This window comes from Vombatus ursinus, unplaced genomic scaffold (assembly GCF_900497805.2).
Source record: "Vombatus ursinus unplaced genomic scaffold, bare-nosed wombat genome assembly UNPS02006779.1, whole genome shotgun sequence".
NCBI classification, from domain to species: Eukaryota; Metazoa; Chordata; class Mammalia; order Diprotodontia; family Vombatidae; genus Vombatus; species Vombatus ursinus.
This window is the reverse complement of record NW_020946557.1, coordinates 23,503,445-23,516,268: the sequence shown is the minus strand read 5'-3', so window position 1 is coordinate 23,516,268 and position 12,824 is coordinate 23,503,445. Positions and strand designations below refer to the sequence as shown.

At 36.9% G+C, this 12,824-nt stretch overlaps 1 protein-coding gene across 7 annotated transcripts in view; it reads left to right on the top strand.

Annotated features, from left to right (window-relative positions):
• The window catches only part of EPB41L2 (erythrocyte membrane protein band 4.1 like 2), a 274,065-nt gene that overhangs the window by 180,656 nt on the left and 80,585 nt on the right, over positions 1-12,824 (top strand). The gene's annotated exons all lie outside the window — the stretch shown is intronic.

The window sequence follows — 12,824 nt, the reverse complement described above, 5'->3', positions numbered from 1 at the left end:
GGCAGTTCATGAGACAGGAGCTGTTTTTGTTTTGTCTTTGTCTCTAGCACTCAATGTGGTGCCTGGCACATAAGAGGCATAATAAATGCTTGTTGAATTGAATTGAGATATAGATATGGAATGTAGGACTGACAAAGCCCTCTACAGCATTGCACAGTTGGTGGCACAAAAACCAACTAAAGGAAAGTAGAGCAACTTAAAAAAATATGGACAGAGAAACATTAAGTTCATAGAGGGTTTGAAAAAACAAAACCATACAGAAGTGTTCAATTTCTTCTTGGGGGGGGATCAGTCTTATCACCACACAAGGAAAAATATTTTAGTTGTTCAGGAGTGTTAACTGAACTTTTAAGATCTTTCTCCTTCTTTTTAGTCTTATCTTTAACCCACATACTATTCCAAAACTATGAGCCGAAGTATGGAAGTAACCTATAAATAGTAGAAAGACACAAGCTAGCCTTTATGTGGCTCAGACAGTGACCCTCCAGTATGGAAAGGATGAATCTGACTTCCCAGTGGGGATACCATGAATCATGTTAATTGTACAGTGTTGGGTTTTGCTTTTTTTCCCCCCCCATTAAGAATGTGTCTCATGTTGCTTCTGAAGTATTTTTGAGGTAATAATTAGCTTGAACAAAACGCTGGACTTTTCACTGTGGTGCATTGACTAGTATCAGTAGGAGACAGAAAGTCCTGTCAGGAGCAAAATTTTTGCCAGAACAAGTCTACTTTACTTCAAGATGCTCACAATGTCATTATTTCCAGACAAGCTCCCCATTTAAATCCCTAATAATCAACCTTTAATCATTTTTCCTGTTGCTGTGGCCAGATTGGGTTAGATTGCCTTCAGAAAACTTCCTCAATGAATCAAATGTCTCCCATTTGTAAAATATCATTGTTTTAATTGCGATTGTTGAGAGACACTTATAGTCTCTAAAGAATTAGAAATCAACATTGAACAAGGAATGATGGAGGTGGCGGATGTAAGCAGGCTGTGACACCTCGCTAAAAAAAAAGAGTGAAGCTAGAAATGTATGAGAAAAAAACCAACTAAACGAAGAGTGTAATAGGTAGACAGCACAGATAACTCCACTCTTACAAAGTCAAGGGAAACTGAGGAATGTCCTTAGTATGTTGGATGGACTCCATATGGAATGCTCAAAGGAGAACATGGACAAGAATTGCCCAGGATGAGCAAGCATGGACGGGTTTTGATCTTCTTGGTTGGAGGGAATTTTCACATTGAAAAGATTACTGTAACTGGGGGAAAATAAAATACTAAATAAAAAAGAAAGAACAGTGATAAAAGATGACAGAGAAAAAATCTGAAAATAAATTACATGTCCATTGAGCCAAATATTCTAAGCATTTGCTCTGTTTTCTACAAACATTAACTAATTAGAGGTAAATGATGACGAGGAAACTTATTGATATTCTCCATGATTATAAATGAACAATTTGTAATTTCATTAACAGGGGGCCTCTAAGAGGTTGAATGACTTATCTATGGTTATACAGCTAATATATATGCCAGACAGGATTTGAACCTGGGTTTTCCTGACTCCAAGGTTGGACCTATGGCCCTTTCTCTTATATGAACCTTAAAGTACTATATAAATATGAGATTATTATTATTATTGTAATTACTAAAATGCAAAGATTGGACTAGATCATCTCTAATGTTATAAAAGCTTAAGGAAGATACATTTGCTCCCCTTGCCTCTTCCCTTTAATGCCTTGGCCCTAGATGTAATAAATGCATATTTTTGTTAGTTCAAGATCATAGATTGTTATATTTGTCCTTTTTTGGGGGGTTCTTAAAACAGCCTTTTTTTTCTTTTCTTTTAGTGGCTGGGCTCTGTATGTGGGATATATCATCCATGCTAGCATCTCTGTCAGGTGAATCTAGCTTCAAAAGGAGCCAAATTCTACAGATTTTGGTCTTCAGGTTTAAGACAGAGGTTTTGCACCACTATAGAGGTAGTGTGAGCAAAGGCTTATTCAGTTACAGCGTTGGGAACTTTGGTAAGGAGGGTACTGTGCTCTTCCAGTGTATTTTTTTTTAAGGGAGGTGGTCAGAGAGGCCGTTGTTGTTAAGTGACTTGCCCAGGGTCACACAACTAGTAAGAATCTGAGACTGGTTTTGAACACAGGTCTCCTGACTCCAGGGCTGTTGCTCTATCCACTGAGCTGCCTAGCTGCCTCTCTTTCAGTGTCATAAAGGTAGTGGTGGTGGCAGGGGGAGGAATGATTAGATTTTATTTTGCTTGGGGTTAGAACTCTAGGACCAGTGAGATGAAGTTAAAGAGAGTGAGATTTAGTCTATTTTTTAATAATGATGATGATGATAATAAGCACTTATATAGTACATACTGTGTGCTAGGCACTACGCTGAGTGTTTTACAATTATTCTTAAATTTGATCCTCACAACAACTTTGGAAGGAGGTACTATTATCATCCTCATTTTACAGATGAGCAAACTGAAGAAAACATAGGTTAAATGGCTTGCCCAGGGTCACACAGCTGACTTCTGGCCTGATACTCCATCTACTATAACACATAGCTGCAGCATCCAATAAGTAAAGTTGTTCAGTAGTGGACAGCTAAATAATCTATATGATCACTCATCAGGGATGTTGTAAGGGGGTTAAGGGAAAAGTCTTGTTTAGAGGTTACACTTGGCAACAAATGCCTAGACATGAGACTGTGCTAGGAGATCAGGTTAAGTTAAACATGTCCTTTCCCTTGAAGTTATAGCAAGAGCTATTCATAACTCATTTAATTTACTATTATTTTTAAAAATGTCACTGACAAGTCTTCTGTTTTCTGTCTAATCCTCAAAAGGTAACTTTTTTTTGGATCAGATAAAGTCTATTTATTCCTCCTTCGAAGTTATATTTTGTTCAATCCTAGCCCAGTTAGATCCTCTATTATTTTTTCCATGGCTTTTGTGGTGGGCTTAATTGAAAAACATGAAGTAATGGTTCAGTTCTCAGAAAGAGAAGGCATATTTGTATTAGTGAATTTCCATTCTTTTCTTTCCCAGCTTTGAGCTCTTATATTCCCTGGCTCCTTTTAATACTCAATTCAACCATCACCTCTTCCTGGAAGCATTTTATGTTACCCCCAGATGCTAATATCACCTCTTTTAATGTTACCTTCCCTCTATGCTGTATTTATTTTGTATGTTCTGATTTACATATATTGTCTTTCCTCCATTGGATAAAAGCTTATTGACTGCAGAGACTGTATTTGCCTTTTTTTCTTTATCTCTCCAGAGCTTAGCACAGGTCCTGGCCTGCTTAATAAATATTTACTGAGTGATTGACTATATAGGCGTCCTATAATTCCTATAAGTCCTATAAAAGGATTCATTTCACAAGACAGTTAAAGGTTCTATAACAGTAAATGTACAGGCTTACTTTGAGCACACTTCTGTGCAAGATTTAAGGGACATTTCCCTGTTAAAACTGACATAACTTAGTAATATCCATGTCAGCTTTGTGGTTGTTGTTTTGTTTTTGGGTATCTTGCCCAGGCTAGAATGACCACTCATGGGCCTGATCCCACTACTGAGCTTTATGGGAATTTTGTCCTGCTCCATTTCTGGGCTTGACTGGTACTCTTCTCCTTAAGCAGCCTGGTGGCCTCCTGTTCTTTGAGGCTCGCTGTGTTGGGGCTGGATTTAGTGCAGACACTTGATGGGCTTAGCCCATTATCCCATTATAACTCAGAACTCCTGACCTCAAGAGTTCCATCATTCTCATTCTCCAGTAGGAGAATCATCATCATGCCCAAACATTTTAGCACCTTTGGATCAAAATTGTCTTCTGGTGGCCTAAAAGCTTGTTGTCAAAATGATAAAAGAATTAAAAATGTCACCTCCCATCCAGAAAATTTTGCCAAATTGTATATGGGTGGTCCTTGTATGTAACCACTTTTTAACTTGTGTTACATTTTTTTTTTCAAACTTTAGTAACTTACTGATGGAAGTAGAATAGAATTTTTATAATAAATTAATCACAACTAAATGAAGGCTGTCTGGTTATTGAAAAGGACTATTTTTTTTCGTGAACGCCCATTATGTTCTGATTCCAAAAACTAAGATTCTTTCCAGGAATGTGGCTTATGGGGAAAACAAGGCATGAATTTATAATCCAACATCTTTGGATTATAAAAAGAATTATAAAAAGAAAGAACAGCCTCTTTGAAGCCTCTTTCTTCATGTGATTCTTGAGTCCATTTAGACATGATTCATCTATTGAAAATACAACTTGTTTCCAGTCTGGAGTTTGCTTAGGAAGAAACAGTCTTTAATGAATTACCCTTTAATTCTCTTTTTAAGACAAGATTCTTCAGATGAGAGAGGCCCAGTGATTAGGAATGACACTGGAATTTGAGTGAATGAAATGAACAAATTCCATTTTAGACTAAGAACTCAAGCTTACTCTAATGTATTAATGTGATGAAAAAGCAATTGCATTCTTTGAGGAAGAGCTCCATCAGTGAAACTGATAAAGGAAGGTAGATATAGAAAACCCAAGTTTTTCTTTAGTTCAAGATCATAGATTGTTATTTTTGTCCTATTTTTGGTTGTTAAAGTAGCCTTCCATCCTTTCTCTATCTCTATATACTGTTGCTTTTCAGCCCCTTATTGGTGGTGGTTGTGGTATGATAAGTATGTATCCATCCACATTTCATAGATCTAGGCTTAAGTTGAGTTTATGGCTTAGAAAAAAGTGTTGTGTTCCCCACTTCCTCTTATCATATCTTTTTGTTTTGTTGTGACTGTGGACTCTGAATTTATCTTTATTACTTTCATTTTGATACTTGGTTAGAAAAATGCAGTCCCCTGAAAGAAGAGAAAGATAGGGTTGCTTCCTTGAGATTGTTGCTCTAGCTTGATAAAGCAAGAAGGTTGTTTTCCAGGCCATTATTAGGGTTTTGTTTCAGGCCAGTGTGTACAGAACAGCTGTTATATTTTGATCTTATACTCAGTAAAATGTCCTGACCTACCAAAAGGGCAGATGTGAGTCTGCCACACTGGTGAAAGGGGAAGGAAACCTAGGGGCCTGGACAATTTTACCTGTATGCAGTAGTGAGGACTGCAGTGAAAATTGTTTTTGATTAACTTGGTGAATGTGTCACTCTCTGCTGTATCCGTCAGCAAGAAACAGATTTGAAGGGTCCAGGTTAGGGGCATGTCTAGAAATGGAAAGGTCGGTTTAGTCCATGCAGAGCAAGGTGACAATGACTCAGATTTTTAGATAAGAAAGGAGTCTTAGAGACAGTCCAGCGCAGCCCTTTCTTTGACAGGAGAGGAAGCTGCCACCCAGAGAGATTGAACCACTTGCCCAAGGTCACAGCTAGGACATGACTGAGCTAGAAGCACCATCATAAATGTAGAGCTGGAAGGAAGCTCAGAAGCTGTCTAGTCCACCCAACATCATTTTATAGAGGAGGAAAATGGAGCCCAAGGGGTTTTAAGTAATTTGCTTGTGATCCTCACAGGTGGTAGGAGGAAATGGAGATTTGAACCCAAGTTCTTTGTCTCCAGAGCCCATTTTATTATACTTCTAGAAGTCGGGCCTCTTGACTGCCATACTATGGGAGTCTCTTTGCACCTGTACTATGTTTCAGTCACCGATGATTATTTATTGGTGTTTTTTTTGTTATTGTTATTGTTACTGTCTTGTCTTGTTATTTCGATAATGGCATTAGGGTTTGGAAATCAGTGTTTGACATTTTGAAAGACCCTGCTTGGTACTGATTTGGAGAGTGCGATATTTATTTATGTTCCATCTCCTTCCATTCTTCCCAAGCAGCTATTTTACCATTTAAATTGGGGAAAAATTAAATCTCTGTTGATACTGACAAAGCAGAAATTCTGTCTTACAGTTTGGTAAGAATAATTGAAAATGGGGGAGGAGGAACAACTCTCAGACTTCTTTCTCAAAATTAGATTGGGATGGGAGAACAGTGAAGAAAAGTATACAGGTAAACATGGTGATCCCACACAAGTTCAATGAAAATATATCAAGTGAGATTAATTTTAAAGGAAAACCTGGCTCTGTATTTACCATTAGGGTGATTTAAAAAAAAAAAAAAACCTCCCCCCAACCTCCATAGGAATAGAAATCAAGATAAAAGCTAGATCTATATTTCCATTGGTATTGGCAACTCTCAGGTGAGGAAATTCCTAACTAATATAGATCAGTATCTTCTTTTGCAACTTATTTAGAGCAGAAGTGTCAGACACGCCACCCACAACACTCCCAAAAGCTCCTGAACCAGATTAAAATTTAACCAAATGTAACAGTTAACAGAATTTAACAAAATAAATAAAAATATAGAAAATAATGTTAATATGTGATTTTTTAAGTCACTTTTGTGCACAGATGTGCCCACAGGGATCCTTATGTAGTTTAGTGACTCCTGTTTCTATTTGAATTTGACGCCACAGGTCCAGAGTCCTAAGAAGTTAAAGGATTTAACTGGTCTTCTCTGCTGTGTCTCAGCCCACACAGATGCTTAATTAATTGCCAGCCTATTTTCATCACTTCATTAATTCACTAACATTATATTAAATATGGTGACATGCCCTTGAAAGTAAGGAATGAGTATTAAGATTTGCATATTTAGAGCTTCATAGGCACCATGATCGTGCTTTAATAATTCATATTCAATGAAAGTCAAGATTAGGTTGGAAATACTCATTTCTTTAGACTGGCCACTAAAGAAATGATCTACTGTTGAAGATAAAAAGAGCTTCAGAACATAGATAGGAAACCTACTTTAATGAAAAGATGAGAATGATTTGGGAGTTGACATAGTTTTGTTAAAATAAAAGAATGCTTCTGAGGTTTTTGGTGCTTAAAGCTACTCTAGAGAGCAAATAGATTTCATTAATCCTGTTGTCATCCTGTTTAATTCCATTAATTTTATTAGTAAACATTTTATCATAATTAGTATCAAAGCAAATGTTTGTTCAATCCCTGGTCTGAATTATTACAAAGTATCAATGGTTGAAATAGAAATTAATGAGGCTTTACTGTGCATAAATTTTGAAACATATTCTATGTGTGAGGTGTGTAGGTATGCTGACATCCTCATTTTCCCAATTATGAGATGACTGAGTACTTCAGGAGCACTTTTATACCAGTTAGTCATTTAAGTTTTAGAGGTATCTACTTGATACCTGATAGGTGTCTGCTTGTTATTATTATTGGTTGCTTTGGAAGCAAAAGATGGAAATTTTCTTCAGAGTATTTGTCTTTTATGCCCCTGAAGCCATCTAGTACCCTGTACCCTGAACAGGATTTCTCTCTGTAATATCCCTGGCAAGGGGACATCTGGTCTACATTCAAAGATCTCTAGTCATAGGTGGCTTGCTACTATAACTCCTAAATGGCCTATTCCACTGGGCAGCTAGGTGATGTAAAAGATAGAGTGCTGGCTCTGGAGTCAAGAAGACTCATCTTACTGAGCTCACATCTGGCCTCAGATACTTAAGTCACTTAACCCTCTTTGCCGTAGTTTCTTCTTCTGTAAAACAAGCTAGAGAAGGAAATGGCAAACCACTCCAATGTGTTTGCCAAAAATACCCCAAATGAGGTCATAAAGAGTCAAAAATGACTGAACACCAACAACAATGATTAGGAAATGTTGCCTTATACTAAGCTAAATTTTCTACCTCTTTCTCATAGTTCTGTCCCTTGGGGCCAAGTAAAATAAAGCTAATTCTCTTTCAAATGTCAACTCTTTAAATATTTAAGATAGCTGTTTTATCTCCCCCTTAAATCTTCTTGCTGGTCTAAACATCCCAGGATCCTTCATCTAGCCTTTCAAAGGCAGAATTTTAATTCTACTTGAATTTCTTGACTAGGCTTTCTAACAGTTTATCCTTATTTCATCACTGCCCCAATTCCTAAGCAAATAACCATAACACTACTCAAGATCAGTTCTATAATATTTACCCCATTTCTGGTCTTCCATCAATCAGTATTGGCTTTCTTATTCTTCATTGCTTCCTTGATGTTTCTTGAACATGATACTCCATCTCCCAACTCCAATCTGCAATGCTCCTCCTCCTCACCTCTGACTCCTAGTTTTCTTCAATATGCAACTCAAATACCATTTTCTTTTGAGTTGCCTTTCCTAGTGTGTACCCCTATTCCACTACCTCTACCCCATCCACACTAGTGCTGTCACACTGAGATTACCTACCATTTACACTGTGTCTATACATATTGTCTCTCCCATTAGAATGTGAGTTTCTTGATGATAGGAAAATTGTTTTTAATCAATTTTGGGGGGCAAGTAGTAAGCACGTAATAAATGCTTATTGACTGACTGAAATTTGTCGCCCTTCAGAAACTACTAAATTTTCCTTATCCCTAATTATTGAAAACCCTCAGATTGTCTTCAAGAAAAAACTCCAGAACTGTCAAATTTGAGTGAATCTTACTGTTTCTTTATTCTGCTCATTGAATATGCAAAAACACCAAAAAACATACAAACTGTTCTCCAAATTCTAACCTACACCTGATCACTTTAATCACTTTCCACCTCATTTCCAGATTGCTGCTGTTCCCACTTAAGCCTACCATTTCCTCCTGTCAACTTTAGTCTCATGCCTGTATCTTCTCTTCTGCCTCAAACTATGACTTGTTTTTCCTCTTTAAAAGCTATTACTCAACCCATGAAGTCATCTTCTTACACTGTGTAATAACCCTTATATTTCCCCATCCCCCCATTGATATTTAAGCTTTTTGAGGAGTATTGAGAAATTCTCTTGTTGATACTGATGTCAGAATTGGCACTAGTATTGAATTTCAGATTATGCTTGATGTTAATATTTTGCTCCTCAAGTTTTGTTTTCCTTGGTGTTTCTGGAGCATGTGGACTTCTGATTCCCTTTAGGATATATTCTCCTCCATTTGAGTAAATGGCAATGTATTCTCATGATATCCCCTCCTCTGTACTGTTCCTTTTCTCTGCCTTTTACTGGTCCCTCACCCTTCCCTCCCTTAAATGCATGTCTTCTGTCCCTTGGACTCTTTTTGCTCTTTCTACACATAATTTCCCTTGGCAAATTCATTCATTTCCATGGCAGAAGGGTGCTCATTGCTATAATTTATAGTCTCACAAGATCATGGGTCTAGAGCTGCAATGAGCCTGGGAGGCTATTTAGGCCACTTCCACATTATTTTTACAGGTGAGAAAACTGGGGCCCATAGAGGTAGAGGGACTTGCCCCTAGTCACACAGTTAGTAAGTAACAGAGCAAGTATTTGAATCCAGATCTTCTTACTCCAAACTCACTGCTCTTTTTACTGAACCACACTCCAGTTATCATCTCTATGCAGGTATGTCCCAAATTTATATCCCGAACACCAAACTATTCAAAGAAATTCAGCAAAATATTTCTAAATGTCTATTGGATAGATCTACCTGGATGGCCCACTGATATTTTAAAGTCAATATGTTTGTCATTAAACTTACATTCAATTCACAACCCCACCTTTTATCTTCCCACTGTCTATTTCTGTTGATATGACTATCATCCCAGTTACCCAAACTATGTAACCTTGGAGACAATGACTCCTAGAATTAGAGGAGCTGAATTCAAATTCCATTTCTTTCATTTACTACTTGTGTGACTTTGGGAAAATACCTTAACCTCTCCATGGGCCTTAGTTTCTTTACCTTTAAAATAAGGATATTGAAAAAACAAAAAATAAAATAAGGATATAGGACTAGATGGCCCCAAGGTCATTTCCAACTCTTTAAAACTCCATCTGTGATCCTTTACATGAGCTTATTCCCTTTCTCTAACTCTTCCTCTCTCAAACATGTAATAATCTGCCAAGTCTTGGTGTAGGATTGTGGATTTAGAGCTTGAAGGAATCTTGAAAGACAGATCTTCATCCGTTACCCTTATTTTACAAAAGACGAAACAGGCCTTGAAAAGGTCACACAGATAATAAAATGAGAGAACTCGGATTTGAATGCAAGTCCTCTGACTTGAAATACAGCATTATTTCTACTACACACAGCATTGCCTTCTCTTTGTTGATTCAGCCTTAGCAATTTGTCTTGTGTCTTTACTTCTTTGCATTTCCATTGCAACTGCCATGACTCGGGGTCCTACCTTCTCATTTAGAGTATTGAAATAATTAATTCTCTACACTCTGATCAGGTTACTTCTATAGCAGGAACAGGTGTGAACTGTAACTGTTAATCTGGATGGTATTTCTCTCTCCTTAAAATTGTTATAGCTCATTAATTGAACTTTGCATTTATCCCATTGGACTTAAGTGTCCTAACTTCTCTAAAATTGTAAATTCCTAAAAGGCAAGAACTATATGTTTTTAAAATATGCATAAGCACTTTTTTTTTATTGATTAACATTTCATTGTACCATTTCTTTTAAGATACCTAATAAACATCAATTTTTATCCCTAATTGCTTTTTCTTATTCATTTGATACCATCCCTACTGCTGAGAGAGGGAAATGACACTGAAGGACGTCCTGGGTTTGGGGAAGAGATGACTTTCAGATTATACTTGATGCTTGTAATTAATCTCCCTCCCATTTTCCCTCTCACCTTAACTTTTGTGCAGTATTTGTTGCTTCAGACATCTTTCTCTAACTCCTCTTGGATTCTGGTATTAGTTAGATTCTCCTGTTGCCCTTCTTCTATCTCTCTGTTATTCCTCTTGTACATCCTTGGTCTTTCAAGCTCCCCTTCTTTAAATGTACATGGGAGGATAGCATCCCCAAGATTCTGTCCTTGTGCTTTTGGTAGACTTTTTGCACATATTGCCCCTTGGCAAACACATTGACTTTCTTGACTTCAGTTAGCTCTGTGCAGGTACATCTCTGTGTATTTCTGTCTACACCCACCATCCACCCCAACACCAATAATTCATTCCAGCACAAAGTCATAAAGCTCCTATGTCAAGATGAAAGGAATGGAAATGTCTCTCCTCCTCCCTCTTACTGCTTCCTTTAATTTCTTTTACCCTTTAAGTTGTCTTTCATGTTGACCTTGGGGATGTGGGAGGATGGACAGGGGAGAACAGAGGAAATAGGTTGAATAAGAGAAGATTGAAGGGATTCCTCATATCCAAATGCCTTGATGTATATCTGTTTGCAATAGAAAAATTAAGAGGGAAAGAAACTACCTGGAGGACATTAAAAATAATAAGGTCCAATTTATCCTTTTTGATATTCCCAAAAGCCATTATAAATTCTGAGAAGGCAAATACTTTGTTAACTAAAGGTTAGTTTATCAGATTGAACATTTGGTTTCAGATTATTAAGTCAAATTGTTAATAGAATAGTTAAATTTCATTTTTGCCACGTATGTTCAACAATTTAATGTATATTATATACAAGTATGAATAGTAGATTTCTGAAGCAATCGATGGATTTTATTAAGCACCTACTATGTACCCATCCCTGTACTATGTATAGGGGGATACAAAAACAAAAATGAAACAGTATACCCTTAAGGAACTTAGATTCCCTTGGGAACAATATGTACACATATAATTAAAGGAATAATGGCTGGATCTGTGATTTCATTGGTGTAAGGAGTACCCTGGGAGAGGATGCTCCTTATGCCAAGTAAGTTAGCACCTTCTCTGCAACTTAGTCTTTTTTTTTTAAACTAAATCTTTTTAAATCAAGAAAAATCTGCCTTCTTTTCCTCCCACTCTTTCCATTCATTGAAATAGGATAAAAAACAAATCCCCCATTACAAACAAGTATAGTCAAGCAAAACAAGTATCTGCATTGACCATCTCAATTTTCATTCTGAGTCTATCTCACCTCACTAGGCTAATGAGTAGCGTGTTTCATCATCAGCGCCTTGGATCATGGCTGGTCATTGTGTTGCTACAATTTCCTAAATCTTTCAAAGCCGTTTGTCTTTACAGTATTATTGTTGTTGTGTAAATTGTTCTGCTCCTTCCACTCTGAATCAATTCATACATTTCCCCAGGATTCTCTGAAACCTTCCCTTTTATCATTTCTCACAGCACAGTTAGTATTCCACCACGTTTATAACTTATTCAGCCATTGGCAGCTTGTTGTCTTAAGGATTTGCCTAGACTTTTGAGAGGTGGTGACTTGCCTGGGATCACAACGACTTTGAAAGATTTTTGTTTCCTCATTGCTTCTTCTAATTCCTTCAATTTCTTCTTTCCCTCTTATTACTATCGCTAACATTTCTAGTAAAATACTGAATAATAGTGGTGATAATGCACATCCTTGCTTCCCCTCGATCTTATTGGGAAGGCTTCTAGCTTATCCTCATTATAGAGAAAGCTTGCAGATAGTTTTACATAGATATTACTTAATATTTTAAGGAAAGCTTCATTTATTCCTATGCTCTCTAGTGTTTTTTAATAGGAATGGGTGTTGTATTTTGTCAAAAGCTTTTTCTGCATCTGTTGTAATAATCTTATGATATCTGTTGGTTTTGTTATTGATATGGTCAATTATGCTGATAGTTTTCCTAATACTGAACCAGCCCTGCAAACTTGGTATAAATCCCACCTGGTCATAGTGTATGATCCTTGTGATATAGTGCTGTAATCTTCTTGCTAGTATTTTATTTAAAATTTTTGCATTAATATTCATTAGGGGAATTGGTCTGTAGTTTTCTTTCTCTGTTTTTGCTCTTCCTGGTTTAACTATCAGCTCCATATTAAGTGTTGTAAGAGGAATTTGGTAGGACACTTTCTTTGTCTATTGACAATATTCTTTTCAAGAAGATTTCTGGCTTTGCCTTTTCAGTCTACAGGGTTGAGAA